This window comes from Taeniopygia guttata, chromosome 1 (assembly GCF_048771995.1).
Source record: "Taeniopygia guttata chromosome 1, bTaeGut7.mat, whole genome shotgun sequence".
Classification (NCBI taxonomy): Eukaryota; Metazoa; Chordata; class Aves; order Passeriformes; family Estrildidae; genus Taeniopygia; species Taeniopygia guttata.
This window is the reverse complement of record NC_133024.1, coordinates 30,509,895-30,521,287: the sequence shown is the minus strand read 5'-3', so window position 1 is coordinate 30,521,287 and position 11,393 is coordinate 30,509,895.

Here is an 11,393-nt window from a genome sequence, read left to right as displayed (position 1 = left end):
TCTAAAATCTCCCTTACTGTGGCTGAGCAGAAGCTCTTGATGTAAGTATACCTATTAACATGAAATCTTTAAAAATTAAAAGAGTTAATTAAAATTAAAAGAGCTGTGTTTCTCTTCTTGATCTCAGCAACCTTGCTGAGAAACCCAAGACCTGCCATTCCCTCTGAATGTTTGTGTTCTGTCTGCAAGTGAATCAAAGCTGCCTTAATTTACTTTCCTCCAACAAATTCCCATTACTGGCCCTTTTAATTACAGGGTGGGTCTTGCAAGGTGTCCATTGTGAATGAACCGGTAGGATCTTATTCCTGCTGCTGTTTGGTGTAGTGGGAAGTCTTATGGGTACATGATGATCCTAGCTCTGTGCTTTCTGCCTTTGTTTCCCTAGATGGAAAAGGAAGATACTGGCTCTGGAAAACATGGGGTATGAAGCACTTGGGGATAAGAGCTTTAGTGAACTCCCTGGTCAGAGAGTTTTCTCAGCCCCTCTGAGCACTCTGCACTTGAGCTCTTGTCCTGCACCAGAAACAAAGCCTGTAGCCAAAAGAAGAGGGAAATCAGCTTTCCAAGTAGTGTTTTTCTTGGAATCAAATAATAGAAGAATGCTCAGACAGCAAGTGAGTTTGTAATTACCTCCTGAGCCTCCATTACAGCCGTGCTCCATGTCTGAGGCTTTCTCCCAGCCCTCCCAGTCCCTCTGTCCTTTCCCCACCTGGTTGCTGGTGATGGTTGGGTGTCTCAGATATGCTTCTCCCATATCTCGGGCGTAGAAATGCTTTTGTACTTACTAGTTCCCTGTGAAGTGTCAGTAAGAGGTGATTTTTGACATGGGGTGGGGAGGGGAATTTATCTTTCTGTGTGAGCTGTACCTTGAAGGATCATGAGGTGGTCTTCCCTTCTGCACCACCCAGTCTTTTGGGAGGGGAGACGGCACCCCTGATAATTTTCTGAAGTGCACAGCATGACAAAGTGCTCCTAGAGGATCAGCCATGGTCCTCCAGCCAAAGACCCATCTGGAGGGTGAAGGGCTACCCCTGACCCCATGTCCTTGGCATGGCATGTGCCCTGGCCTGACTTGGCACCATGGGCAGGGAACAAACAGCCAGGTCCCTGCCCTCCATTCCTGGTTTGAGCCTGGCAGGCTTCAGTGGTTTGGGTCTGAGCTCCCCGGCGCCACGAGGAATGTTTTGATGTATAGACATGCTTGTTCAACACCGCCTCAGCTCTGTGCTAATTAAATCCAAAGGGTAATCATTATTTCATTGAGTTTCCTCCAGCACTGTAATTCCATCTCTGCTGTGGCAGAAAGCCCTGGACAGAGAGAGAGTGACAGGGGCTTCTTTCCTTTCCTTTCCTTTCCTTTCCTTTCCTTTCCTTTCCTTTCCTTTCCTTTCCTTTCCTTTCCTTTCCTTTCCTTTCCTTTCCTTTCCTTTCCTTTCCTTTCCTTTCCTTTCCTTTCCTTTCCTTTCCTTTCCTTTCCTTTCCTTTCCTTCCTTTCCTTTCCTTTCCTTTCCTTTCCTTTCCTTTCCTTTCCTTTCCTTTCCTTTCCTTTCCTTTCTTTCCTTTCCTTTCCTTTCCTTTCCTTTCCTTTCCTTTCCTTTCCTTTCCTTCCCTTTCCTTCCCTTTCCCTTTCCCTTTCCCTTTCCCTTTCCCTTTCCCTTTCCCTTTCCCTTTCCCTTTCCCTTTCCCTTTCCCTTTCCCTTTCCCTTTCCCTTTCCCTTTCCCTTTCCCTTTCCCTTTCCCTTTCCCTTTCCCTTTCCCTTTCCCTTTCCCTTTCCCTTTCCCTTTCCCTTTCCCTTTCCCTTTCCCTTTCCCTTTCCCTTTCCCTTTCCCTTTCCCTTTCCCTTTCCCTTTCCCTTTCCCTTTCCCTTTCCCTTTCCCTTTCCCTTTCCCTTTCCCTTTCCCTTTCCCTTTCCCTTTCCCTTTCCCTTTCCCTTTCCCTTTCCCTTTCCCTTTCCCTTTCCCTTTCCCTTTCCCTTTCCCTTTCCCTTTCCCTTTCCCTTTCCCTTTCCCTTTCTCCCCTTTCCTCCCCTTTCCTCCCCTTTCCTTTTTTCTTTTTTCTTTTTTCTTTTCTTTTTCTTTCTCTCTCTTTCTTCCCCCACCCTCCTTTCCTTCCTTTCCTTCCCTCCCTCCCTCCCTCCCTCCCTCCCTCCCTCCCTCTCCTGTGCCCTCATTACTTCTCTCTCTCTCATACACAGGTGGTTCTTCATGCAATGAGTAATTCCTTGCTGAAGAACCATGGCAATGTGACAAAGTCACACAAATTCCATGGGAAACTGGTCAGAATCCAGGAGTATGTCTGGAATCAAGGCAATCACTCTGGGAAACAGCACTTATCCATTTCTGCGGCATTTCCGGGTGGGCAGGGAGGACTTTTGATCTGGCCAATATGTGTTCTTATTTATCCTTTTCCCTTGCTTGGCCCACCCCTGGGGATCTCTCATGGTCAGCCCTTGATAATTGCAGGGTCCCTTTTGTCCTGTCACTGCAGAGCTGCATCAGACCCCACTGGCAGCAGGGTCGCTTTGCAGTTGGTTCAGCCCATGGGAGAAAGATCTGTGTGGAATCATGCTGGAGAGGGTTAAAAGAACCCTGTTCCCATTGGGAGCAGAGACCTGAGACAGCAGAAGAGGAGGTAAAGGTTGAAGCCTGATTTGCCCCTTGCAAACCCACTCCTGCAGTGTGCAGGAGTGTGTGTGCTCACTAGGATGGCTCCATCCCCTCTCTGCTCCTGCTTGCACAGGGCTGTGCACTGAAGAGGGGCCTCTGTACCACCAGTGCCCAGGGCTGTCTGGGAGACCTAAACTGAAACTGGATTTTGTGCTTCACTGACTGATATCAAAAAGGTTTTTAAAAATTCCTTTCTGTTTGAACCAAGAGGGGTCTTTTAAGGGGGTTTTGGTGATATGATTTTAAAAATCTAACAAATAATAGAAACCAATGAAAGTGACTTAATTGTGGCTTAATGCTTGGTATTCATTTTCTGACCATAATGAAACATTTTGGCTTTAATTTGCATTGTTTAGCCTGTCTTATCTTTACCTTTGCCGCTGTGTTTTTTATTTTTCTCTCTGAGATATATCATTAAAAGAAACAACAAAAAAATAAAAAACACTAGTCTGGACTTCTGGCTACCACACTTCAGCTGTGACTGCTGAATTTGGATTTTTTAGCATCCTTTCCAGTCAGACAGTGTAGAAGACCACATATCAACCTGGTTTTGCAGGTAGTTTCAGCCTCTCTGAAGTTTCCTTTGCCTTAGAAAAACATCTGTGTCCTGTGACTGCTTCAGTCTGAGCCTCCTCTGTCTCTTCGGAGTTCATCTCACCTGATCTCCAAGGTCTCACATGTTAATGTCACCCTCTGTGACAACCACCCCTGACTCCCTGTGGTCTGTGTTTTGGTGCTGTCCTACCAAGAGGCAGGTAAGTCCTTTTTTGCTCATATCCTCAGCAAGATTTTAATTATTTTTGATGCAGAGGACCCTTTCCAGCCTTTATCAATTCAGCACAGTCAGAACACATCTCTTTGTTGCTGTTGCAATATATATACACCAGGCAAAACCAACCCCTTCTAAGTAGTTCTGCAATTCGTGGGTTTGAAGAAATGTGGAGGCTTATCTGTCTTCCAGTAGGCTAATGGGAAAAGAGCCAGGAATTTCTGAGCTCTCTTCCCACCACTGGCTGTATGCTCTTGGCTTTATGAGCTGGGATCTCAGCCTGTGTTATGTATTTCCTGACACATCATGTACCAGATGAAGATGGCTCCTTACATGGGGGAATTTATGCTTCCTGAATTCACAGACTGCACTTTCCAAAGGCACCACAAAGATCATCTTATCTGACCTTATGTATACAGAAAATAGACTTTTCTCAGAAATTGGATTAGAGCATCTCCTTTTGTAGATATCTAATCTTTATTTCAACATAGGAAGCCCTGGTGACTTAGCAGCCTCCCTGATAAGCTTTTCCAATATTTAATTACCTTCAGAGCAGTGAGTTGGTGTCCACTTCAAAGACCGAATTAATCTTGTTCTATCTTCCACCTATCATGTCTTGTTCCCATTATCAGCACAGCTGAAGAACCTCCCCTTCTCTGCCTCACTATCAGCTTTTCCCTAAGTAAATACCCATATGTAGTGATCCCTTTCAGCCTTCTCTTTGATGAATAAGGTTATGTTCCTAAACCTTTATGTTGACATGTGTGCAGCTAATCTCTGGCCTTCTGTAAGTTCCCCAGGCCCTGGTGTGTGGCCAGCAGAATTGCCCCATTACATCCCAGCAGCCCTTGCCTGCTGCCTACTAAGGCAGGAAGGAGTCCTTTCTGTGAGACCTTTCTTTGTTTTGGATGCCCCGAGATCTTTGTCAGCCTCTTCTGGCACATCAATTTGGCTGGCACACATTCCATCCCCAACTTGCTGCAGTTCAAGGCAACCTCTCACCCTTTAGGGGTGAAGTAGCCTCTGTCTAGGGTCTCCTAGATTAATATCCTAGTGACTCTCTCTCCTTCCCTGGATGTACCTATATATCAGCCCAGTACATTTCCCATCCCACAGAGCTTTGAACTGCTCCTGCAAACCCTGTCTGCTTCTCAGTCCTGTTAAAGTCCTTCTGCCCTTCCTTTCAGTGCCTACTTCCCAGCCCATCTTCCTGAGCCTGCCTCTGGGCTTTGAACCCTCTAATCCTCTATGTCTGGACTTGCTTCTGTCTGCTTCTCCATGGCTGTCCACACTCAGCCTCCTCTGTTAAGAAAAGGTTTACAACCCCATCCCTTTACAGACACATTTCAAGATCTGTCAAGAAGCCAGTTCTGCCACCATTTAATGCATGTTTTGTTAATCTCATCTAATGCAGTTTAGAAGAAAAGAGCAGAATACCTTAGAGGAACAGCAAGGTATGATATTGCCATAACTGCCTTTTTCAGCAGAGGCTCAGGGGCTGAAGTGTGATGAATGCTGATGAAGGTTTCTTGCTCTGCCATCTGACCGTTTATAGGCATATGTCCAGATTGCAAGCTCGTTGATGAAATCCCAAATTACCTGCTCTGTTGTTTGGCTAAGAACTAATGGTGCTCACCCTTCTGGTTGTCCCCTTCTACTCTGCCAATATTGCCATGACCTACGCCCTGTGCCAGCCCATTCCTTTTCCCTGTAGTTCCCCAAGGCTTGTTAGATTTAATGTTGATGGCACTTTGGGTCATCTCTTGATGGTTTCTGGCTGTGGAGCCATCCTGGCTGGATGCCATTGCAGCAGACAATTCCCCTTGCTGCAGATCGTTAGCTCTCAGCTCCATCCACCTTGTCATGCTGCCTTCTTCCAAACAGGGACTAGAGAGGTCTGTCAGGGATTTCTGAGTGACTGCCTGTGATCCTGCGGGGCACATCCAGTGATCAGCCCAATCCTGACCTTATGCTCCCTTTGTGTGTATGAAACGTTTCAAAAGATGCCTCTGAACCTCAGGCCTGGAATTTTCAGAGCCTGAGCCAGACTGCCTTGCCCCATCAAGGATCTACTGAATGAGCTTGGTTTTAAAGCAATTTACACCCATGCTCACCTAAACTTTTCTGCCAGAAAGAAGTTATCCTGAGGCAAAGGCTGAATCTTAATTACAGCTCACTCCTCATCCCCAGCAAAATCAGTCCTCCTTTGGACAAGAAAGATCAGAAGGAAAGGGCTTTTTCCGGTTGTTGGGGTGGAAAGAATGTGGATGATCCCCTTCATTTCCCCGTTATGTTGCCTTTAGCTCTGATAGATATGTTTGTCTCCAGTGCAGTGCCATATCTTTGCATGGATGAATTGGTGGCTGTGCTACTTGTCTGGAGGTCTGGCTGACTCATGTCTATGTAGATATTACAGGAAATTGACAGGCATTGCCTGACCGAGTGACATTCAAATGCTCATATGAGATCTCCAGGCTATTGCTTCAGAAATTCCCAGAAACTTGCCATGCCCTGTATTTTTCAATGACTTGCATCCCTGGTGATGCTAACATTGCACTCTCCTCCTGGCAGCAAAGTGGCATCCACCACCATGAGGAGGTGCAGTGTCAGGGTTTCCTAAGAAAGTAATCCCAAGGACAGAAGAAGTCTTACTATTTATGAAAGGAAGTGATATCTAATAATTTCTTTTCCCCTCTGAATGCATGCAATTCTGAACAAGCAGTGACAATGTCCCTCTTAGCAGTTCAGTGTGTGGCAGCACCACTTCTGCTGCCGTGGCTGTGACGGGGATAGATCCAGAGGCTGCCACCCTAACCAGACCCTAATTCCCTCCAGAATCTCACTTCTGCCTGTCACAGTACAGGGAGATCAGCAGAAGCTCTGTCTCTTGCCAGCACTGTTTACCTGGTGATGGAGCAACTTGTGACCAAGATCACCATCATGAGGCAATTTCTGTTATCTTTTCCCAAAAGAGCATCCCCTCTGTTTTCTGCGCATGCTGTCTGCTCCGTTTTACCTGCAGCATGTGGCAGGTGCATGGGAGAAGAGCAGATCTCGCAGTTAATTTCTGCAAAGCTGATAAAAACACTATCTGCTGCATCCCAGGCTGTGCCTGGGGCTGGAAGGTGGTTAATGAAGGAACCAGCTTTCAGCAGGGGCTCAGCAGTTCACACATAGCTGGAGCTCAGCAGTCAGTCCTTGTCAGTCATTAATTTTGTGGCCTCGTTACCACATCAGAGGGGGTAAAGAGGAGGAGTCGCCTGCTCAGGCTGAGGCTAGGGAAGATTCAGATTAGAGGCTGGGGAGTAGATTCAGATTAGACACAAAGAAATGTTTGAGGGTTTTTTTTTGTTATAAGGGTGCTGAGGCAGTAGCACAAGGTGCTCAGAGAAGTTGTGGATGCCCCATCCCTGGAAATATTCAGAGCCAGGCTGGATGTGGCTCTGAACAACCTGGTCTAGTGGAAGGTGTCCCTGCCCATGGCAGGGGGGCTGGAACTATGTGATCTCTAAAGTCTATTCCAAACTGATTCAATTTTGAGTGCAGAGTTTCACAATCAGCAGGGAAGATCTAGTATGCAGTGGATCTCCAGAGCCTGCCAGCTTCAGGGATTTTGTCCTTTCTTCCAACTGCTTCTGAGATTAGCTCAATCCCTGGGAAGAGACATGCAGCTTTTATTTAGGCTTTCAAACGTATCTTGAGAGTTTGAAGGAGGGAAGATAAGTGATAACAGCAAATATAACAAATTCATCCCTGCTTATGCCCAGCACCACCTTTGTAAGATGGAAAGAAAATCTCTGTTCTTGGAAAAGCAAGTATTTTGCTTGGAAGTGTTTGAACCTCAGGGATCCTTGAATATACGAGAGGTTTGGAGTCTGAACACCCCCTCTAATCCCAAGTCTCTAGCCATCCCCATTGCTCAGGTGGTCAGGCACACAATTTTGCACTTCCCAAACTGAACAAGAATGTAGAGAGGTGTGATGAGGAGAGACCCAAGCTTGTGGGACAGAAGCCAGGCAGGTCCAGCTGCAGCCAGAATGCCTTGGCTGGGTGTCAGAGGAGCTCAGTGCCAAAGCTAATAAGCCTGCCAGGAGCCAGGACTTCCTTGCTTGACTGAAAAACTAGGCTAATGGTGCTTGGCTGGCTCCAGAGCTCTGCTGGAAACTGCATAGCTGCTCTGCCATGTGAAACTGCTGCTTCAGACTGGGCTACTAACTTCTTTTCTGCAGCAGATAATACAGGGATCTGTGGCACTGAAATGGACACGAGGATTGTCCTGGGGACTTTCTCCTCTGCTGTGGCTTGCAGAGAGAAAAGAAAGGAGTTGCCACCTCATTTCTATTATGCTGCTGGGGCTGTTACTATAATTTTAATATCCCTTTGGTGACACTAGGATGGGATCCCTGCCAGTTGTGGGGCTTCTACTCTGCTTTGGGATACTGGGAAAATGCATACTTTATAGCTCTGACATTTAGCTTTAGGAAGGGGGAAGATGTAAGGATGTGAAGCACTTAGCACAGGTTGCCCTGAGAAGTTGTTGACATCTTATCCTTGGAAATGTTGAAAGCCGGGCTGGATGGGGCTCTGAGTACCCTGGTCTAATGGAAGTTGTCCCTGCCCATGGCAGGGGAGCTGCAACTAGTTCATCTTTAAGGCTTCTTCCAACTCTAACCATTCTATGTTTTTCTGACTACAGCACTGCTTTTCTGGGGTGCCAAAACCCCGCAAATTGTGTTTGCAGAGTCACCTCAGAAAAGCACTAATTTCCCCACAAAACAATGATCCCCAAACCCACTGAGAGGCTGGTTGTGTTCTTTCCTGGAACAGCACCTCTGTCCCTGGCATCACCCAGCATCTTCACTTTTTCTGTGGAGCACAGATTTGAGTGTGAATGTTGATTTCTATGTGCTGAGGAGCAGAAGTAGAGACAAAAATATTCTTATGGGGAATGTTTTAGACTGAAAAGGTGTCTCACTGGGGGCTTCAAACTCAGCTGGGAAATAAATTCCAAAGGCAGAAGCTCACTGGACTTGTCAAAAGGCTTGGCATTCCATTAGGGCAGTCTTAGGGCAAGTAGGTAAGAACTTGATGGAGTCATTGTGGGTTCCTAAAATGACCATGTACAACACTGTGATGAGTTTTAGGGGAAACTAACTGAAACACATTATTAATAATCTCATATTTTCTGTGACAATATCTTGTTTGGATATTGTTTGCAAGACCCCTGGGGCAGGATCATTTCCAATTTAGACATGGTATAGTGTTTGCCTTGGGAGGCTGAGCATGCTGCCACAGGACATTTAACAAATCGTGGTAAAAATAGCATTGTGACATCATTGCCACCATGGATTATCCAGGAATTTCTCATGGGATATCATAGGTATATGTTCCATGCCCTGCCCCTTTCCTGTTTATTCAAGAGGATTTTCACCTCTGCAGTCTCTGGCATGTAGGTCCCAGATGTTACCCCGACAAACAGGCAGCTGTTGGGCGGGTGGGTTTTGGAAAGCAAACAGTCACTTCATTAAAAATTTAAATGAGAAAAATTCCATGGATTAATATTTCTAAGGGAAATAAAGAATTTTTGCACTATTGGTTGGGATTAGGAGTAAAATAGGGGAAAGCCTTGCCTCTTGTGTTCCTGCAAAGGAAGTTGCAGGTAAGCACCAAACCAGAAGATGTTTCCCACAGTGAATCTCACAGGAAAAGCTGTGCCCTCTTTAAACTCTTCAGAAGTTTCTTACCTCTGACACAGACAGCAGATTAACAGGTCTGAGAATTACCACAGGCCTAAGGATGACCCCCATGGTCAGTGGGGGGCTACCAATGCAGGTGATAGGTCTGATGATGCAGATCTTATCTTTCGGGATAATTTCTAACCTAACAGTCCAACAGCCTACAGCCCTACCTGCATTTATCTTCACAGCAGACCAGCCAGGTCCAAGTTTTAGGTTATAAGTAGGCAAGATGTTGAGAGGTACTTGGGAGCCTTCAGAGCATCTGTTTTGAGCTCAAGGTGCATGCAGCCATCACTCTTAGAGTTACTATTGGGAAGAGGGACTTGGGGTGCTCATTTTTGTAGACAACCATCCTCTTCAAGCTGTTTCCTCTTTTTATTAGTGACTGCATGGCCTGATGGGATGGTTTAACTCATTGATCTGCCTGAAAACTGGTGATCTTGGATCTGTTTTTGAAGGGCTGCACAAATTCCAGTTTTTATGTAATGTAGAAGAAGGACAGGACAACTTCTCTCTGCTGCTCTATAGTCACAGGGTAACTTAAATCACCCATTCAAATACAACTCATAAAAACTAAAAACTGTCATTTGTGTATCCAAGCCCATCCAGAAAGTCCAGCATACTAGAGGGGCTTGAACCTAGTTTCTGGGTGAGCAACCCATAACCTGTGGCCCTTTCTAGGTTCTCCATTGTCTGAACCCCCCTCCATATAATGTCAGGAGAGTGATGTCACATACTTCTGCCATTCCCTTGCCTACCTCTGGACCATTTCTTTGTGTTTAATCACCTCTAAATTTAACAGGCAGCTTGATTGCCCGAAAATGCATCATTACATGGCACTTAGCAGCACCATGCTACCAACATCCTGGCTGGTAAAAACCCACCAGCTCTGATGTGCCATGCTCCCATCAAAAACTCTGGGAGGAAGAGGACATGTGTTTCCTTTAACCTGCAACAAAGCAAAGCAGTTCAAAGAGCTGGAAAAGGAGGTTAACAATCTCTTTGAAATGTAGGTTCAAATTCCCAGCACGGCCCCGGTCAATTATCAGCAAGTGCTGTGACACTTCTACTGCTAACGAGGAAGAGGAGGGAGGGGAGAATGTGGCACAGAGGTCCTGACAGGCAGCAGCGGGGGTTAAAGGACATCACCAGGGTGGTGGGAAAGTTACCAGGATTTGTTTCAGGCTGATTAACCCTTCTGTGGGTTAGAGTAGAGTAGAGTAGAGTAGAGGCCAGACTGCTGGAATGGGTGGAGCTGGGCAGGGTGGCAGCACACTCCCCTTTGCGTCTGGCAGGGCTTTTTCGAGGGATGCACAGCGCCTGGCACAGCGCTCTGCTGCTTTCTCCAGGGTGTTCCTCTGTGGCAGCATGAACCACTTCTATTTTAATCCCGTTAATGAAAGGCGGTGACTGCAGGGGTGGGGATGGGGCAGGAGGGGGGTGGGTTTGTTTTGGCGGTGAGGATGGGTGCACACAGGCATACAAATGCTGAGAGACAAAGGCTGTGATTAAGGGCTGGTACTCCAACTCCCTGCTTATTACAGGAAAGGATTTATCTGATGGCCTAATTTCAGCTCCAATTTTCCACCTTTTAATCAGGTTCCCAGGTCTCCTTGTCCACTCAAAAAGGAAAGGAAGAGGAAATCTCAGGGTGATGAAGCAGGAGTAATACTCTATAAACATGCATGGGTCAGAAGGTTTCACTGCCCCAAAACTTCCCTAGGAGGCAGATCCCAGGACAGGCAGAAGGATTATGCCCAGCCATGCAGCATTTTTTTTCTGGCATGGCAAGAGTGCATCTGTGCTTTCCTGCCTGACCAAGCCAGGGTTTTGTGAAACAAACGTGCTGGAAATAAAAACCTTCTGCAAAATGGAAAATGTACAGAGGAGCAGCTATTTTTAAAAGGGACAGCACCTACTGCTGTTATGAAGTCAGCCACATAATCAGTCAGCAAGGGACGTCTATGGGCTGACAGCTGACTGCCAGGAGAAATGGTTCCAGCAGACTGATGAGAAGAAAATGAGAGTTTTTTTGGGGTACTGAGAGGTACATATTCTCTAATAAAGAAAAGAATATCTGTCCTGTGCTGCCCTGGGCACAAGGCAGATGGGGGAAATGACCCTCACCGTCTTTCCCCACATGCTGGAAAGGAGGGATGAGATGCTGCTAACTCTTCAGCAGACAGAACAGCACAAGCAAATGCAAGCTCACCCACTAC